Below are 19,376 nucleotides of genomic sequence, written 5' to 3'. Positions count from 1 at the left end.
CTTGGCTTTGTGTTACCCAAATAACTGCTCAGAAATTTGTCCTCCTTACAGACTTGGTGCATTATGAAGTATAAGAAGAGACCTGTATGGAGTATATGCATCCTAAGATATTTGTAATCTATCACTGATATAAATACACAAGGAATAGAGTTAATGAATATGTAACTACAACTGAAATGTGTATCGATCATGGAGGAATAACTGGTCCCATTTATTAATCTTGGCACACCCATCAATTTGTTGCCATATCTCTTGGGCATATGAATTTTAAAATCTAAATGCTTTTTTTTTTTTTTTTTTTTTTAGTAACATGGTTTTGTTTTTTCTTACAAAATTTCAAAGAAAATGCACAAGCTGCTGTTTTTGCTGACTGTCTTTTCCTGTTTCTCCCACCTTTCACTTCTTCACAAAATCTTCAGGTTACTCTGACAGTTTGACAGGAGTCTGTTTTTATTCTATGCAGTGGTTTTCAACTTCAAGATTTATGAATGTTTTTTCAGTAGAAGGTGAGTTAAGTCAGTCAAAATTAAGTGAAAATAGGCTTCCTTTTTTAAAAAAATAATGTTTTGTATAGGCTTTTTTTTTGCAGCAGTTCATGAACCTTCAGAGCTCAGCAGATCAAAGGCTGAAAAACGATGCTCAATGTCTTTCTTCCAAGTTGACAACAGTAACTACATAAAACTACCTCCCTAAAATGCAGCAACCTGTCTACTGTCTAACTTGGTATCTCCTTGTATATTGTCTGACCATTAGGTCAAGCTCAAAGATGTAAGAGAAGGTTAATTCTTTGTGGTACATTAATTTTGCCCTCGTTATCAATTAAAGGCATGTCTCATCTCTCACTCAGGATTCAGTCCAAATGTTACCAATAAGCAATTCACTTGATGCTAACATTCAGGCTATTTTCAAGTATTATATTGCTCCAGAACTCAAAAAGTGCAGCATTGCCCATCCAACCTAAAACTGTCTTTATGTTCCTGTCACTTCATAACAATGTCATTTTTTGTGGCTTTGACAGATACAGTCTTGCTCTGCTCTTATACAAGCTGAACTGCTGCTGAAAGAAATAATCCCCTTATCTCATTCCTTTGTCTGTCACTCCCACCTTTGCATCTCTCCAATGTCTCTCATCTGTACAGTGACTCTGTAAGCACTTTGCCTTCATTTTGAAGGCCTTTGTTCCCATCTTGTCTTGTTCCTCACTTAGCTTTAGCGTGTTACTTCTCACTACTGATTTACCCAGTATACTTGATTTCACTGCATTCATTTTATTTAAAACAAATTCCATTGTGCTGTGCCCTGTATAACAAATCCACCCAAAAACACAAGTATGGCAGAATTTGTACTGCAACCTGATGCTGCTGGTGTGCTGAGCCTACTTCTGTCGTGATAACTGGTACTGACTGATTAGTTATTCCATTTTTACTATTTCTGTCTGCCAGTTCTCATCTTTCCTTACATTTCAATTACAATCTCTTCAGCATAGGTACCTTCTTTGCTTGGTTAGTATTTAGCACCATGGTCACTAAAATCTCATGTTCCTAAAACCTCTGCAGAACAGCCCATGGCAGAGCAAGCCACAGAAACTGTCCTTACCCTCCACTACACCCCAAGTGAAGGGAACACAGAGCCCATCCTCTCTCATTGCGGTCTTCCAGATGGAAATCTCAGCACAGTGTCAAGTCATGACAGATGGCGCATTTTGTGACACAGACAGCCTGCCATTAGGACAAACTCTTCACTGAAGAGCCACCTGATGGTAATGACTTTAAGTCACTGACTGACCTGGGCCAGTTTGAATCACTATGCTGAAGAAGAAAGGCTCCATATTCCATTACCAGTCCTTTGAGCCGCCAAGTCTACTCCATCCCTTCCCTGCTTAATCTGTATTGATATATTTAGTAGCATTTTCCTAACTGCTCGCATCCATGCAGATGTCTGTCGTCATTTTGTTGATACAGTCAATCAATACTACATTAAATGTTACCTTCGGTTTACCCTTAATTGTCTAAAGTAGATGTGGTATTTTCATTATTTATACGGCTATGCCATTAAATTATGCATTCCAGATTAAAAGAATAAAAGAATTGTTTACATTATTATTATTGCTCTGGCATCAAATTTTGGATTTCTGTGTAAAGAAATTAATCTCCTATCGGAGGGGGAAATGGGGACTGACAAGCACTAGCTCCTGTTGCCTCTGGGACATAATTATGCTTGCAAATACAAAAACAGAAAAATCATAAGCTTAACACAGTAGAGACTCTTGAAAGTTTCCTCTCAGCATGAAGCATGTTTTAATTATTATTTTTGTCTGCATTGTTCAGATCGACAGTGCACCAACTAGAGTAAGTGCTTATCCTAGTTAATTCTTCATGAGGCTTATGTCACTGGAAGATGTATTTAATTTATTTCCTTTTTCTTTTCTTAAGCCAGCACTGACTAAATTGTTATCTATAAACATTCAGCATAGATTTTACTACTTTAGGGCCAGATCCAAAGCCTGTTGAGTCATTTAGAAACTTCAAAGATCTTTGGCACAGGCCCTATTGCAAGGCAGAATTAAGCTGTGATTTGTTTGGGAACCCTGTAAAATGAAAATAACCTTTTTTAAATGTATGTATATATTCTGCAGTATTAAGAGATTTTCTATATGGTAGAGATTCTCTATTCCTATTAATATTGTTTGGACTTTCTAACTTTTGCTCCTCCCCTCCCAGTATTATTATAATTGGGAAAAGTGCATAGATTAAAGTTTAAGCTAGACAAAGTGAGAATAGAAATTATTCATTTCTTTTCTAAGCACTATATTGAATTCTCATTTTCCTTTACTTAATAGATCTTGGTTTGATTTGCTTTATTTTCCTGAGAAGAGATGGGGATGTCTCTTGGCTTTGGAGAAGCTAAAGAACAGACTTGGGGAGTGATAATCTTCCCTTTCAGTTTTATACTTTATACCCCTGCTTAGCACACAAATTATTCAGTACTTCAGTATTTTATTTATTGCTCTTCATTGTTTGGTCTCCCTTTTTATTTACTGCTTTGTAGACAAAACCCTTCTCCGAATCGTTTAGATGCATTATAGCCATTCATATTACTCATATTTGAGTGATTCAGACACATACATTAATTAGTCTTCATTTCAGGCCTATTAGTTTGTGAACTAGCAGCATCACAGTTTTACAGATGGAGAATTGAGGCATAGGGACCATCTGGAAAGAGCTGGGAAACTACAGACCAGCACATCTGAATTCTCTACCATTCTCTACCAGGGAAATAGTTGAAGATACAGTAGCAAATGGAAGTGGATGGAAGTCCCATATGGAGGAAGATACGCCATAAATTTTGTAGTTGAGGATCATGTCTCCTGCATCTATTAGTTCTTTGAAAGATTCAACTAAAAATGTGGGTAAAGGTGGTTGATCAAAATATTACAATTGAAAAACCAAACGAGACAAGTTACTGTGGGATAAATGGGCTGTTACTCCTCTAGAAGAAAAAAACAGAAACAACAGCTCTGTTTCATACCAGAAGGAGAGTGGCATTCACAACAAATTGCCTGAGATCCAGGCTTTTCCATACAGTCCCAGATGACTCAGTAGTAAAGCAGCAGTTATTTTCCTGATGATACAAAATCATTCAAAGTCATCAAAAGTAAAACTGTCTTCAAAGGTTATCAAATCCCATGATATACAGGGGTTACATTTTAAAATGGCTGTTGAAATACAGCAATAAGATGCAAATATGCAATGGGAAAAGTACCTATGTATATTACTAATACGTGATAACACAGTGTGAATACTTGTGTGTTAGTGTACCTAGAACTGGTCTTTGACACCAGTGACCTGACGTGTGCCCATTGTCATATTCCCTTCCACCTTCTCAAACAGTGTGGCTACATTCAGGCTACCTCTTAGTAGTCATTCCTGGCAGATGATGATTTGTGCTTTAGGAATCTGCGCTGGGAACAGCTATAGCTACTTAGTAGCACATGAAATGCAAGTGCCCAAGATCTGTCTGTCTGGCAAAGTTCAATGTCCTGTCCTATGCATGGCCTTTGTGAACTATTACCAGTCAAGGGAGAAATCCTAGAGTCACTGCAGATAGTCCTCTGAAAATATCAGCGTGGTGCTTGGCAGAGGTCAAAACATCAAAACAGCCTATTCAAAATTGCTTAGAAGGGAACAGAGAGAAAGACAAAAGTCATCACTCTGCAGACATTTTGTATGTAAGAACAGAGTTCTTGTGTCTTGTGCAATGTGTCTCATGTCCCTGTCTCAGTGAAGATGTGTAGAACTGGGAAACATCAAGGAGGTGGGTAACAGGGATTATAAGATCTGGCTACTGTACAAGGGAAGGTTATATGGGTTAAATAAAACTGCATCCTGGAGAGGAGAAAAGATGAGATAGCACACAAGGTCATTACTTGCAGAGAGAGTGTAAATAAAGAGCAACTATTTGCTGTATCCCAAACATCAAAATTAAGAGGGCACTGAATAAAATAATCAGTTAGCAAGATTAAAATAAATAGGAGGACTTTCCCTTCTGAGCAGCACGCTGTTAAACAGTGGGATTCATTTGTGAAGATTATTTCGGTTTGCACTCATACAGCAGTCGTGAAAGAGGTATCTATCAAAGGCTACTAAGAAATAGATATAATTACAAGTGCAGACTGATGAAAGCTCAGGGCATTTTGCTGGGGAGAAAATGGTTCTATATTTTCCCCATTCTTACACTGTATTCCCAATAATTTAGAACAATTCCCTCCAGAGAAAGGATGTTCAAATAACTAACTCTACACAGTTCACAATTCAAGAGACTTTGCATATATCTGCATGCCTCTTAGGATCTATATCAGGCATCGTGGGTAGTGCTTGCATTCATGAAACCTCCATTCAGCTTCAGCAGAACCACTGAGCAGACCAAAGGTTCCTGACTGGAAGCACCATTTTTTTGAAGGAATACCTGAACTGACCCTCAGGATAGGCATGTAACAGGTCCTGAGCAGCCTTCATACAGATCCCATCCCTCACATCTTGCCAGGGATGTATGGGGTACCTCCATGTTCAGCCCAGTCTTCTGCATATCTATAGACCCATGTTGTAGACTTGTCTCCAGCTAATTCTAATTTCACATTTGAATGTGTTCAATTTCCTCCTTCAGCCACTGGCTCTCTCTGTGTCCTTATCTACCGGTAAAGCTGTCAGCATCTTCTTGCTATGAAGGTGGTTATACACTGCTATCAGAGCACAGTCTAACCCTCTTTTTAATAAATGATATTTGCTGATATTTGGGAGGTTTTACTGAGATCTCCTTCTGCTATGAGTTTCTTTCAACATTTCTGAAAGTAATTTTTATATTTTGCAAAGTCCTTTCTAAAATGCATATGATAGCAGTAAACTCAGCGAGTTCAGAGTTCAGGCATGTAATTAACCCTGACCATTACACCATTTTATGTTATGTGCTTCATCAAGACTTTGTTTTGGCAAACTACATTGAATCGTTTGAAATTAGCATTCATAATAGTTTCAAATACTGTTTTCCAGGATAAGACCACTTTTGCAGGTATCATTTGTAATTGTCTGTTTGACTTCAAGAAAAAAATTGTTTAGTAGCCCCAGATTAGCAACAGATTCTTGTCAGTCTGTATATTAATTCCACCCTCAATGTTATTTACTACCTACCAACTTTTTTGACCTCCTCATTTTTTATCAGAGTGAATTTATTCTGTTATTATACCAGCTGGAGCACTGGCAAAAGTTTTAACTCATGAGTAGTCTTCTATCCCTCCCTGCAGAACTTTGGCAGAAATCTGTCTTCAATAACTACTACTTTTTTGGTTCACCACTTATTTTCTTAGTATCTCTAATGCAAGCTCCAATGTGCTCTACCGCTTCTTCCCACAAACACAAGGGGAATGCCAGCACTTCCTCATTAGCTGAGTAACAAATCTGCAGGTAGGAAGCAGATCTTTCAGCTGGACAGCCCAACAGATGGCTGCCTCCTGGCTGGAGGAGCATTCTCCCAGGTATCCTTGGGCCATGGTTGCTGCAGGAGGGGCAGCAGAATCCTCTGGGGATGCCTCCCTGGTGTCTTTATCCTCTAGAAATGGCAGGTGGTTGACACAAGGCAGAAAGAACCTTCCTGGAAAGATCCTGGCTAGGGAAAACAGGCTGGATTTTTACCCAGCCTGAATACAATAATGTGGACACTTTCTCTGTCGGCACTTCAGACTACTGAAGTAAGTACAGATATATTTCCTGGCTAGCAGCAAGTCCAAATACATAAGGTAATTAGGTCTTTAATTCCCCTTGACTGTGATAAAACTATGTGAGTTTCATTCTCCCCAGTAAAATCAGTACCTAAATGTCATCACAACCAGATTTTAGATGCTCGCCCTTAAATCTTAAGCTCTTAATGACAGGCAACATTCATGAAGAACATCCCCACTCATCTTGCACGAAGGGAATAAGAGGAGAGTGGCAACAATTCCTCAAACCTCACAAACAATTGCTAAGAAGTGATCCATTTAACTGGGAAAACACTGAACCAAAATGTTAGCATTTTATCCCAGCTACTGCATATTGTCTCCTCTTGACGCTGCTTTAAGGGCTGTGTAAATTCTGTTTTTTTTAATGAAATTTGTATCATAATAGAAGCTAAAATCACCTCAAAGAATATTCCCATGGTTAGTATGTTCAGTGTGAGCCATGTTGTCATGTTCATGTTCAGAACATTCACCGACTTGCTACCTTTACTCAGAGAAAACACCCAAATGAAGGGCACACATCTGACTACAACTGCTTTGCCACATTCTGTAGATGTGTTATTACTAATACTGCTTTTACTAATGATATGTTGAACTGTGCACTATGTAAATACACAACTCTTTGCCTGAAAGTTTCTGAAAATGTTTTTTAACACTAATGAGCTGCTTTGCAACAACAAAATAATGGTCACGGTTTGAGAAGGGGTTCATTAGCTTCCAAGGAGCTATTGAAAATGCCATCATCAGTTTAGGATAATATTTGTTTTTAAACAATGCCCAGTAACATTATGAGAATCTATTTCTTCAATGTCATGTGTAAAACATGTCCTGAGAAACTGTTCATAACTGCTTTTTTTTCTTTTTTCTTTGTTCAAGCCCAACCTGTATTCATACATTAAAACAACAACAACAACAAAAAACACAGTTTCATCAGGAATTGGGATTAACCTTCTACTGGGAAATCTGTTTCAGGATAATCAAATTCTGTAGTGACAAAGAGGAAGTACATGCGAATCATTAATTAGCAATAATTCAGCGTGGAGAATTAATATCCTACATAACAAGGCAAAAGGTATTGTAGCTGAAAAACATTATTCTTGGTTATGAATATTTCTGTACTTGTTTTTTTTTTAACATCCAGTATCTAGCCTATTCATTCTTCCTGATAATATTTAGTCCTGAATTATATGCAAAAATCCTCGTTCTACAAGCATTTATGTACATGCTTGATTTTCTACAGTCCAATTCTAAGTTAGGAAAAGTTCTAGCTTCTAGAGACTTGTTTTCAAGTACTTCATTTTCAATATCAGCTTAAAATGAAATATATTCACCTCCTTAACAGACTGTAAGTTTTCACGTTAGCAGAACAAATGGCAAATTAAAGGAGGCGGAATGAGTCCGATGGCTGAAATGCCGCAGTTACTACCCAAACTTATTTTGTGAAAAAATCTGATCAAGGGCATTTCTTGAACAGAAATTTTCCATTTCTTGTTTTGGGGAAATTGTCTTTACTGTATGGAGAGGAGCACTACTGGGAACAGAGAATCTTGTTTTGAAATCTGCTTTCCTGTAATGAGTGTTTTACTTTTGCAGTTTTGTAGCCGTTAGTCTTTTTCCAGCACTAATCATGCAAGTGATGTCATAAAAAGAAACTTTTATAAGTTTTAATCACATATATTTCAAATCTCAAATAGGCTGTTCAGACAATACGCTTCTTAGAAGACCCTATTATACTATGCAGTAGTGTGTGATGAGGAGATGCTACATTTATTTTAGGAGAGAAAGAAATCTGTATTTCATTTGTTACACTGCTAACTTCACTTTAGGTAATTGCATTCAGCTTTATTATTGCCCAGAGCAATAACTGATTGTTAGTTATTGAAGTCTGAAATGATTTTCTCATTTCCCAGGGGAATCTGGAGATTTACATGGTGCACAGCAGTAACTAATAGATATAATCTGGTCGTAATGTAGCCCTGTAATGTGTTATTTACTTGTTGAGAACACGGATGTTGAACATTTTAACATTTCCTCAAGAAGTGTGGCAGATTTTACTCAGGATATGTGAGCTTTAAGTGTGCACCACTCTTAGTTTTGCAAAGCTTTAAATGCCAGATATAAAAGATATATAAAACAACACCAGGGATCACACATGTATACTTACCCAGCTGAACCCAATATTGCACATATTTTATCATTTTTTCTAAAATGTATAAAAACAAATTAAGCACAATCTACGATAAGCAATAGTTCATCAGATATAGATACTCCTTACCTTGGCTTGGAATTGTAGAATCATAGAATCATTTAGATTGGAAAAGACCTTAAAGATCACCTACTTCCAACCTCCTTGCCATGAGCAGGATTGCCACCCACTAGATCAGACTGCCCAGGATCCCATCCAGCCTGGGAAATATTCTTATTGAATGAAGATAATTGCACTGGGACCGATAAGGACTTCTATGGATCAGAATTTTCTTTTCTTGCTCCCCTCTGAATTGTTTATATTTATTGTGGTACCTGTGTATGTCCAACCCTGAGTGTTTTCAGTAGTGCCTTGTTTTATGGACATCCTGTAGTATTCTGTAGTCAAAGGACATTAAGGGTGTGTCATAATGAGCAAAATGTTCCTGGTTGCAGTTTGGAAGCAGCAGACATTTTAAAGATGAAATTAAGTTGCTTTAGCGTTTTGCATGTTGTAGTCTATTAAAGGCTTCCCCCTATGCCAGTGCACAATACATGTATCCTGTAGGGTGTTTTGGCCATTCTGAAGCAGCCAGGTGGGATACTGTAGGGCATGCAGGGGCCTCTTGACACCCCTTTTTCATCAGCTGACCTCCTCTCTGGTTGCCTGCCATGTCTACTGCTACATTTACCAGTACAGTGGACCCCAATTTCACTTCAACCTTCTGCTAATACAGGAAAATAAGCCCTAAATATCAAACACCTCAAATTCTGCAGTTTTCTGGGGCAGATATCTTCCTTTCAGGTTCAGAAATGGAATCTTGAAGAAAAATAAATAAATAAATAAATAAATGATGCTGTTCTGTAAAACCATGGTTAATTCTGGCTTATTTAGTTAATACACTTCATTTCAAAGTTATAGTAAAATAAACTGTTAATATTAGATAAACAAACTACTAATAAAAAACAAAGTGATCTTGGCCTTATAATAGCAGTTCATGTATGCAAGTATGTTATGCATGATACCCAAATAGATAAAATACCAATTGTATGGTACCAATTGTACTGTATGACAACTGTACGTGTTTTATTAAAATAGGTTTTCCTTTCCATCAAATATAAATGTTTTATGAAGGTTTCAAAGTATTCCTCATGGAAACATTAACGAATCTGGGCTCTACTCATCCCACAGGGGATTTGTGACTGTTATTCACATTAACCTTATGAGAATTTATTGACATAAATACCAGGTGCACCAAGACACAACAAGGTACTGTGTTCTTCATCCTTAGCATCTTCATTACCCTTACTACACAGGCTCCACCTCTTCACAGGTTTGTTTTTTTTTCCATTCCTATTGCTCATGTCTTTGTACAAAATCATTCCTGCTGGCATGAGAGCACCTTCTTTAGTGTGGAAGATTGCTTGAGGACAGTGCTTCATGACTAACAGCTGAGACCCTTTGTCCTGCAGTGACAGACCCTCTACCATGCAGCTATGGTCTGAATGCTGCTTTAAAGTTTTATTGGGATTGATGGGGGATGGAATCAGAGGCTTTTCTGCTCTCTGGATTCAGCTCCAGACTGTTTACTGTCTAGACAGAAGATGAAAGGAAAGCGAGAAGGAAGAAAGCATTAAAGCAGTGACTGCAGGACAAAAATTGGGAGTGAGAATGGACAGGAGGGGTCTGGACTGATAAAAACAAAGCATATATTTAAGAGTTGAAAGCCATCCCTTCCCTTACAACAATCAGAAAGAGCAAAGTCAGTGCAGTCCAAACAGTATGACCCTGCCTTGAAACCCCCTCTCCAAAACCAGAGCAAACAGCCAGATGCATGCCCTGGAGCTGAATGACTCCTTAAAACTCACAATAGCTTTTCCAGAAGGAAGATGCTTTGTTTGCCCAGCTCTTCCTATGCTAGCCTATACTCACTACCTCAGCTGCACCTGCTTAAACTATAAATAAAACCACCTGAAGCAAAAGACTGAGTTCCAGTGGATAATCTTGCATATTACACCATGATGGATCACTGCCGATAACATATACTAAAAACGTCACTTTTCACACTAAAACCATATATCAGGTAACTTCTGCAGTGGACTGTCAGCCAAGACCACACATTTAATCATTAACAGATTATGGTTTGAATTTCTATTTTTAAAAGGATTTTAGCCAAAATTAAAATGTCTTCATCTCCTCAGATCCTGCAGTGCTGTGCATTTTCCTGTATCTTCATTCTGATCTCTGCTGCCTCCAGTTGTGCTACATGCTCTGATAGTTCTTTTTTCTCACTTTGACCACCTCCATGAAACTCTTTCCCTTGCTTTTGTTCCTGCACTTGCACATTATAGAGAGTTTCTTTGTTACAGAACCTTTCAAGCTTTTCTGTGGACTGAAAGTTAGCTTCTAGTGATAGCTGTCACTACAATACCTCTGCTATTTTACTAATCCTAACAGCCTCAAATATTCTCTTCAAAATTATATATATATATTTTTTTTTCCATAGGATTTTTTTTCTGATAGCTAAGAAGTCTATAAGTAACTAGAAAATAAGCATTTGAGAACTTGGCATACAATAGCTCATCTTGAGTTTACTTTCTCTAATTGACATCTTTATGCAATTTCTCCTATATCCCATGTGTTTGTACTTCTGCCTAGTTTCAAACAGCAGCTCTCAGCCTTTTAGTGTCTGATTTCTCTTTTCTATACTAATGACAGCTCTACCACCCCACTGTGCCTTTGTCATAATTCTGTGCACCCAGATATTCATTTCTCTACTGATGAGCCGACTGATCGAGGATCATCATCCACATTCCAGAAGAATTAGATGGTCTGAAACAGACATTGAAAAGCTTTGGATACTCCAGTGAATGAGAAATATTTCCTATGGAAGTGAATTAGAGTTAGTTTGGTGGATTTACGCCAAGGGAATGAGAATGCCTCTGTGATTTAAGCTAAATCACAGAAATCACAGAATGTCTTAGAAGGGACCTCAAGGATCGTGAATCTTCAACACCCCTGCCAGGCAGGGCCACTAACCTCCACATTTAATACTAGACCAGGCTGCCCAGGGCCCCATCCAACCTGGCCTTGAACACCTCCAGGGATGGGGCATCTACAGCCTCTCTGGGCAGCTTGTTCCAGCATCTCACGACTCTCGTAGTAAAGAACTTTCCCTTGACACCCAACCTAAATCTTCCCTCCTTCAACTTAAATCCATTTCCCCTTGTTCTGCTATTATCTGCTCTTTCAAAGAGTTGACTCCCTTGCTGTTTATAGGCTCCCTTTAGATACTGGAAGGCTGCAATGAGGTCACCCAGCAGCCTTCTTTTCTCCAGGCTGAACAAGCCCAGCTCCCTCAGCCTGTTCCTGTAGGGGAGGTGCTCCAGCCCCCTGATCATCTTTGTGGCCCTCCTCTGGACCCTCTCTAACAGCTCCCTGTCTTTCTTGTACTGGGGCTCCAGAACTGGACCTCCAGATGGGGCCTCACAAGAGCAGAGTAGAGAGGGACAGTCACCGTCCAGTCCCTGATGGCTACCCCAATTCTGATGGAACCTAGCATACCATTTGCTTTCGGAGCTGCAGGAGCACACTACTGTCTCATGTTAAGTTTTTCATCCACCAGGACCCCAAGGTCCTTCTCTGCAGGACTGTTCTCAAGGACTACTCCTTCCAGTCTGTACATATGCCAATAATATGTGTGTGCATATGTGTGTATATATATATAAAATAAATATATATATGTGTGTGTGTATATATAAAATAAATATAAATATATAAATAGTTAAAAATAGTAATGTTGGTCAAATAACAAAATGGTATGGTAATACATTTACAAAAGAATAATCTAATAACAAAAATAACCAATGTCCACTATGTTTATTTTTTTTCTTTTTTCTGATTATTTAGATGATTTCTAATCATTCAAGAACAGAAAGACTGAAACAGATTTTTTGTGGAAGTATTTGTAACAAAAAAAACCCCACCAAACAAATAAAATTAAATAAAATAAAATAAAATAAAATAAAATAAAATAAAATAAAATAAAATCCTTTTTAAGACAGGCACTGTGAATTATTTGAAGGAGTGTGCTTGGTGTGGTGCTTGTGATTGCCAAGACTTAGACAGTGTGGTTCAGGGGTACTTACTGTTGCTTTTTTTTCTCTTGACTTGAAAACATGTCTGGGAATGCTACATCCCTTCCTCAAGTGCTACATAAGCAATCCCGCGTAGCTTTGTTGATCATTTCCAGTCTACCCAAAATACTGTTAGCATTTCTTTGTCTGAACACATCTGTCTGATAAGATCAAAGTCACTTTGTTTGTATTTCCACATGCATTAGAAAAACAGACTTAAATTTAGTGGTCTTTGTTATCTGCATTAGTAAACAAAATGTATGCTCCTTGCTAATGTCCTGAAAGCCTCACTCTTCAACTTGGTAAGCTTGATTTTATTGAAGTCCCAGCAACTATTGAATAAATATGTCAATACCATACATATCCTCTTTGGCTTGCTAGCATTTTCCTGTTTTGGACAGATTAACTCATCAAATAAACTAAGTACACATTAACTGTATTGACTGTCAGGTGAATAACTTATCAATTATATATACCTAGCTTAGATTGCATTATCAATAAAGAAACCAAGACCTATTAAATTCAACTCTTAAACTATTTCAATGCTATGTGCTGTTTGACATTCTCAGACTATGCATTAAATCAACAAATTACTTGTTCCTTCATTTCCAAAAGATACTTTATTAGGAAAAGTGCTTCCAGTCGGAGGCCGTTGAAGGTTCCACCATTCTGCTATCCATCAAGGCCCAATAAGCAGGTCTTCAGCTGAATGAGCCATGGTTCACAGATTTTTAGGATACCAGTAATTTTTGCTGCTGTCTTAATTTCTAAGAAATTGTCTTTATATCTATCTATCTCCTCACATTTCCTGCCCACGTCTTTCTTCTTACCAGATTTCTAAGCATAAGAAAATAAATATTTAAACAGTCAATGACTTTCCAAGCAAAGGATCATGTAAATCATACCTAGACCTCCTAAACCTTTACACTAAAATAAGACTGTATTTCCAACCACATACTCAGTAGAGACATAAGGTTGTAAAGATTTTCCTAAACCTTAAGACGTGAATTCTAATACCTGATCTCCTAACCCTCTACAAGGACTTGTGGCAGAAGAAATGCCAATGGGCTACAAAGCCATCTGTATTGCTTATAACATCTTCCATTGAACTACTAAAACTTTACTCAGGAAATAAGATATTTTGAAAGAAAGGAACAAATTTTTTGGCAATAACAGGGAAGATACTGCAGTGTTCTTGTAATGATTTGTGGATTTATAATCTTTATTAGTAATTAGTGGTGCACTCATCAAGGTGGGAACATGATAGTGCTTTTAGGAAGGAAGTGTTACTGTCCCTGGATACATGGGAGAGATATTCTGAACAACAGCCCCCATTACTAAACAGATTTCTACAAAGTATTCCTCCCAGGTTTTATATTTTAGGCTGCTACTGCTTTGTTTACAGCAAAGGATTGCAATTCTTCTGACTATATCATTTGTAATTGGCCAATTTAAGAATAAAGCTGAACTACACACAAAAAAAATGTTGTTTTTCCAAGCTTTGGGGGATTATGAAATGACCTTGTCAACTCCTGGAGGATGACAAAACCAACGTTTTGCAGTTAAAGTGAGAGATTTTCCCTGTTGAAAATTGCCCATTGTTTTTATTATTGTAAGAACGGGTCCACTGAACTTAGCACAGCCTCTGAGGTCTCAGTGAGAATCCTATGATTAATGTGGTAGCCATTAATGTCAGTAGATTGAACAACTGAAATCTGATTATATTAAAGTGCTTCCCAAACATTAGGGTCACATTAACAGTTTATTGAAACAAGCTGATAAAATTTAAAATGGTCATCTAATTCCCTGGGGTTCCTAATTGTTGCATGATAAATCACTCTGTAGAGAAATCTATTACAATGTTCCAAATGAGAAAATGTAATTTACTGTACCATTAGTGGGGTGTTTGAAGCATATCAGTTCTTTCATAGGCGAGTTTTGCCGGAGTATGTCAAAACTCTATACATAGAGATGCTGTTTTTTCTTTCAGGTCAAGATAATGCTCATGCATTGAGAAGTCTGAATTATGTAAGAAAAATGAAGCACTTTATGGAAACAAATCATCTGACAGTGACTTGCAAGTCTATTACTAAAGGTCCAGCATGAATGAGTATCCATCCATGTTTACGGCATTACTCTACTTACAAGCACATTTTGCAGAGATTAAAAAGTTTTCATGACTCAATTATGTTAGCTTCTTAAGAAAGAATGAGCTAGGTTACTCATGTCAGTGTCTGCAGGATCGGTGCCAGTCTTCATAGCTTTTTTTTCTCAGTGTCAAAAACTTCTACACAATCACCTTTGAGGTCATTCCTGATCATTCCTGTTGGTTTTGCACCTTTCCCAAGTTCAGATATCCCTTTGTCTCAAAAATAGGCATTGTACAGAAAAGCAAAACTGAAACTTTCTAGAGACAAAGGCATTTGCCCACTGAACAATGGAAGAGAGTTGCTGAGGGACTGGACACCCACTGCTGGGCTAAGCAACCTCATGTTTTCTTCATTCACAATGGAGTAAAAATGGCCCATAAATAAGGGACAGCATTTCAACGAAGGGATAACCAGCAGCTAAATGATGAGCACTTCAACATGAACTAATCCAGACACTTGCTTGAGATCACTCCAGTTCTGCATTCCTAACTACCTTGCCATTATCATGCAGCAAGAATGAAGAAAGGGTTTAGTTCTCAACAAAAATATTAGAGTAAACACAACCTCAGCTTCTATTTTCCTCTCCTTCCACCTGGAAGATCCTCCACCAGTTGCTTCTCTGCACAAAGAAGGTATGTGTATGGGACCAGAACCTTGACCAAACCTCAGCTGAAGTCACAATGGACATGTAGTATCAGAGTCACACAAGTCCAGAAAATCAATCCCAAAGAATCCCAAAGAATCCCACATTCTTTGTGCTATACCAGTTGGTAATGTCAACATAGACATTCTGTTCTCTCTTTTTGTGTGTATTATTCTATATCTGTGAAAAAATAGCACAGAGGGACAGAAAAACAAACAAACCGATGATAGAAGGGCTGAGCCCAAGCAGTCACTGATGGAAGTACCAACACACAGCTCTCTGCCAGGAGTATAAGGCAGATTCAGATTCAGCCACCATCCCCATCATCTCAGTCCAGTTTTTTCTCCTATACAGAGTGAAGAACAAGCAGAAAGAGGGAGGGAGAAAGGCTGATGAGTTGCCTCATGTGGAGTCTTATTACACTGGATTGTCGTGCTGGTCCCCTAAAAAGCCATGCCTGTAAGTCCAAAATTACATTGCTGAGATTTGCATTATTCCAGCATAGCAGAACATTCAGAATAATAATAAACAAACAAGTAAATAAAAAAATCGTGAAATAAGGTGAGAACAAATTAATAAATTAGCAGACATTTCCCTGACAGCGACTGATTTCCTAGTCCATGGGTTGTTAATTCACTCTGCCGCTATTGGTTTGGGAGGCACAAAACTGTACATTGCTCACATTCTCTCCCTCCCTCTTTTTTATTCTTCAGGAGCTGGCTGACTTTGAATTGAAGACTGCAGAGTCACAGTGGCTGTGGATGTGCCCCCACAGAGTTTTTTTAATACGCTATTTTACTGGGAAAAGGTTCTTCAGATGTAACTTGTCTGTCAATTTTTCTCTAATTATTATTATTACTGCAATCTATGAATGATATCTATGAATTTCTGTGGATCTGTGATAACTATGGATTTCTAGGCTTTGGCATTAGAAATGTGAACATTGCCTAATGTGCAATTCAGCTCCTCTGAAGCTGCTGAAGGGTTCCATGCTGGTTTGCAGGGACTGCTTGCATACAACACATAAATTGGCTCTTTGAATGTTTAGCAGTAGAGTTTTTTTGTGGTACCCTTTGTGTGAAATTGCCTTCTTAGTTTTAGTAAAACCCAACTGAAGTCAATAGAACTACTGCAGAGATGAATTTGGACCCTTGTATTTTGTTTATTCTTACAAAGAAAAAAGAAAATAAATTGCCTTCATGGAATAAGGAAACATACTTGGTATTTACCTGAAAGCTCTCAAAAGCTTTTCATAAATGCATGTCGTATTTCTGTTCCTGTAAATGTGTATTTATTTTTTTACAAAAAACCTACTTATTAGTAGCACAGTTAAATAAATGTTTGGGATTTGTAGTAAGAGTTTCTTAGCTCAAGCATGATTTACCTTATTGGCTACAATGAATACCAGGGTAAACGCATATTTTGCTGTAACTAAAAATGCATATTATTAATATTTTTATAATAGTTTACATTTATGTAGTGCTTTTCATCCCAAATACCATAGGGTATTATGTATGTGAATAATTTCGTTGAACTAGCATGAATAATCCACTGAAACCAATGGGACTATTCACACAAATAAGACTACTCACATGAATTAGAGCTATAGAATCTGGCCCTCATTCTGCAATGTACTTTTTCTCCACAAAATTGACACCGTGCACATTAGTTTTAAATAAATTAATTGGAGAGAAGATGAAATTGCAATTGCTGCTCCTTCCAATATATTTTCAGAATTTATGAATTTATGAATAAGGGTAGGAGGCCAAATAATTTAATCTCTCTCCCTCTCCCTCTGGAGTATATTAACATGATAGTTTAGTGCTGATTTACAATGAAGATGTCCTTTATTAATGACTTATCCCCAAACAACTTACTGCAAATAAAGGGCTTAACCCTAGAAATTTTTACTTAAGGAAGCAGTTTTTAATCACACCAAAAATCTTATATCACTCACTGGGATAACTCGCATAAGTTAGGATGCCAGGATCACATCACTTGACAGATGAACCAGTGATTAATGTAACTGATTACATTTTGATCTATATTAGTTAAACATTTTATACTGAAACGGTCATTCAAGGAATCAGATTTGGGTAACAAACTCTTGGTTCACAACAAAACTTTTCATTTCTGGACGGGGCTCTGAGCAACCTGATGGAGCTGTAGGTGTCCCTGTTCCCTGCATGGGAGTTGGACCAGATGACCTTTAAGGGTTCCTTCCAACTCAAATGGTTCTTTGATCTGTAGGTAGATAAAGAGCTCAGAGCCCAATCCAGCCTGACCTTACATGTCTCTGGTGTATGAAACATCCACCAAATCTCTGGGTCTTGCAAATCTTGCAATAAGCAAATTTACCCTGAAAAGCATTTAAAATCTCTGTTTGAAGGTCACATTTAAAAATGGGGTGAAGGACTTTCCAAGAAAATTTTTAAGAAAGTATATTTAATACTCTGTTTTCCTAAATACTTATTTCAAGTACTTCAGCTTCACTATGCTTTTAATACTAATGTCATACTTAAAATAAATCACAATGTGTACTTCCTGTGATCTTTTCAGAATGCAATAAAACAGATTGTTTTTAATGGCTGTTCCAGCAATGAAAAATATCTGTGTTAGGTGCAAACAACAAATTGATGCTTTTTCAATTCCTTTTAATGGCATGAGGATCTTTGCAACATGCTGTGAAAAATATTCTCTTAATGATAGGCCTGTGGCACAACTTAAGGAGTCATCAAGAAATAAATGCTCTGCTGTCTGGCTGGCAGCTTGGTGTCCCTTAATTGAAGTATTATAAGATTCTGTGCAGAGTAAAGCCTCCAGGGTTTTGTAGCTAAATGGCACGGACACCTCTGATGAGACATGCAGATGAAGATGTGTCAATACAATCTTCACCAATTTGCTGTAATACCAGAGACTGATTAATTTTATAACCACGGGTGCTTCTATTAGCTAACCTAAGGAATGATTTAGACTTTATTAAGTGACTTATTTCTATCTTTTTTCGAGTGACTTCTCCAGCATACTTTATCTCCAAGTGCTAGACAACATCATTTTTTTCTAATAAGGATTCTAAATGTATTATTGAAGGAGGGATCATAATTGTGGCAGTTATGTGCAGCTTAGTGGGGCTGAATCTTTGCAACTTGGCAACTCAACTGTACTTAAGTTGATTTCTCAAAAAATGAAGTGGCTTCATATCCTATGCAACCGAGATGGCAGCTCCTCTATACATTTTTAATGTACAAAAAGGGAAATCGAAGCAACTAAATCAAAAGTATGTGGCTATATATTTTTATGTGGTTTTTTTTCTTTTTTTTTTCTGCTGGTCTATAAAACTCTTTTAATATTTTATAATAATTGTTTATAGACAACAAACATAATTTGGTTACTCATAATCAACCAATAATTTATATTTTAGGGCTTTCTTCGATGAAACATAGACTACCACGTGGACAGTGCATTTCATGTTTGCTCTGCACAGTGCTGGCTGTGCAGTCATGCTGCACTTTCTCCCAGGAACAGTGAACCCAAGATGACTCTTGTACATTCTGGACGCAGCAGACAGTTTGGAAAATGGTCCTTCTTGTCTGGGTAGAAAAAGCGCAAATTGATCGCTGTCATCAGTTTTCTTACCCTTTCAGCAGGAAGACTGATGACCATGTTTTTTCCATTGCAAATGCCAGCATGCCTCCCATTGCGGAAACTGCGTGTTCCACATTGTGCCCTACTGCTGCCTCCTGACATGGGACTGCATCCTTAATGCTGAAGGCAAATATTTTGCTATCGAGTGGAGACAAGTCTCCCTCTTTGTGGATGTGAAAGTATTATGTCTGAAGGATGGTGGAGACAGACAAACCTAGCCTTTTTTATTATTGTTATTTTTATTTTTAAGTGAACCAGCTCACATATAAACTAATAAAAATAGGCTGTTCGCTAAAGCACAGTCTATACATCACAAATTGCAGCCATCATCATGGATGTGGAGTAAACC

General features: G+C 37.7%; 1 long non-coding RNA gene across 1 annotated transcript; it reads left to right on the top strand.

Annotated features, from left to right (window-relative positions):
- Nucleotides 1–15,700: 15,700 nt before the first annotated feature.
- On the top strand, nucleotides 15,701–18,149 carry LOC146761727 (uncharacterized). The gene is made up of 2 exons (XR_014943693.1): nucleotides 15,701–15,841; nucleotides 16,096–18,149. It is a non-coding gene; the product is annotated as an uncharacterized LOC146761727 (long non-coding RNA).
- Nucleotides 18,150–19,376: the final 1,227 nt, after the last annotated feature.

The sequence above is a fragment of the Coturnix japonica genome, chromosome 2 (genome assembly GCF_054131305.1).
Source record: "Coturnix japonica strain WE chromosome 2, WE-NBRP24, whole genome shotgun sequence".
NCBI lineage: Eukaryota > Metazoa > Chordata > Aves > Galliformes > Phasianidae > Coturnix > Coturnix japonica.
The sequence above is the reverse complement of the archived record's forward strand: the minus strand, read 5'-3'. Positions and strand labels throughout refer to the sequence as shown.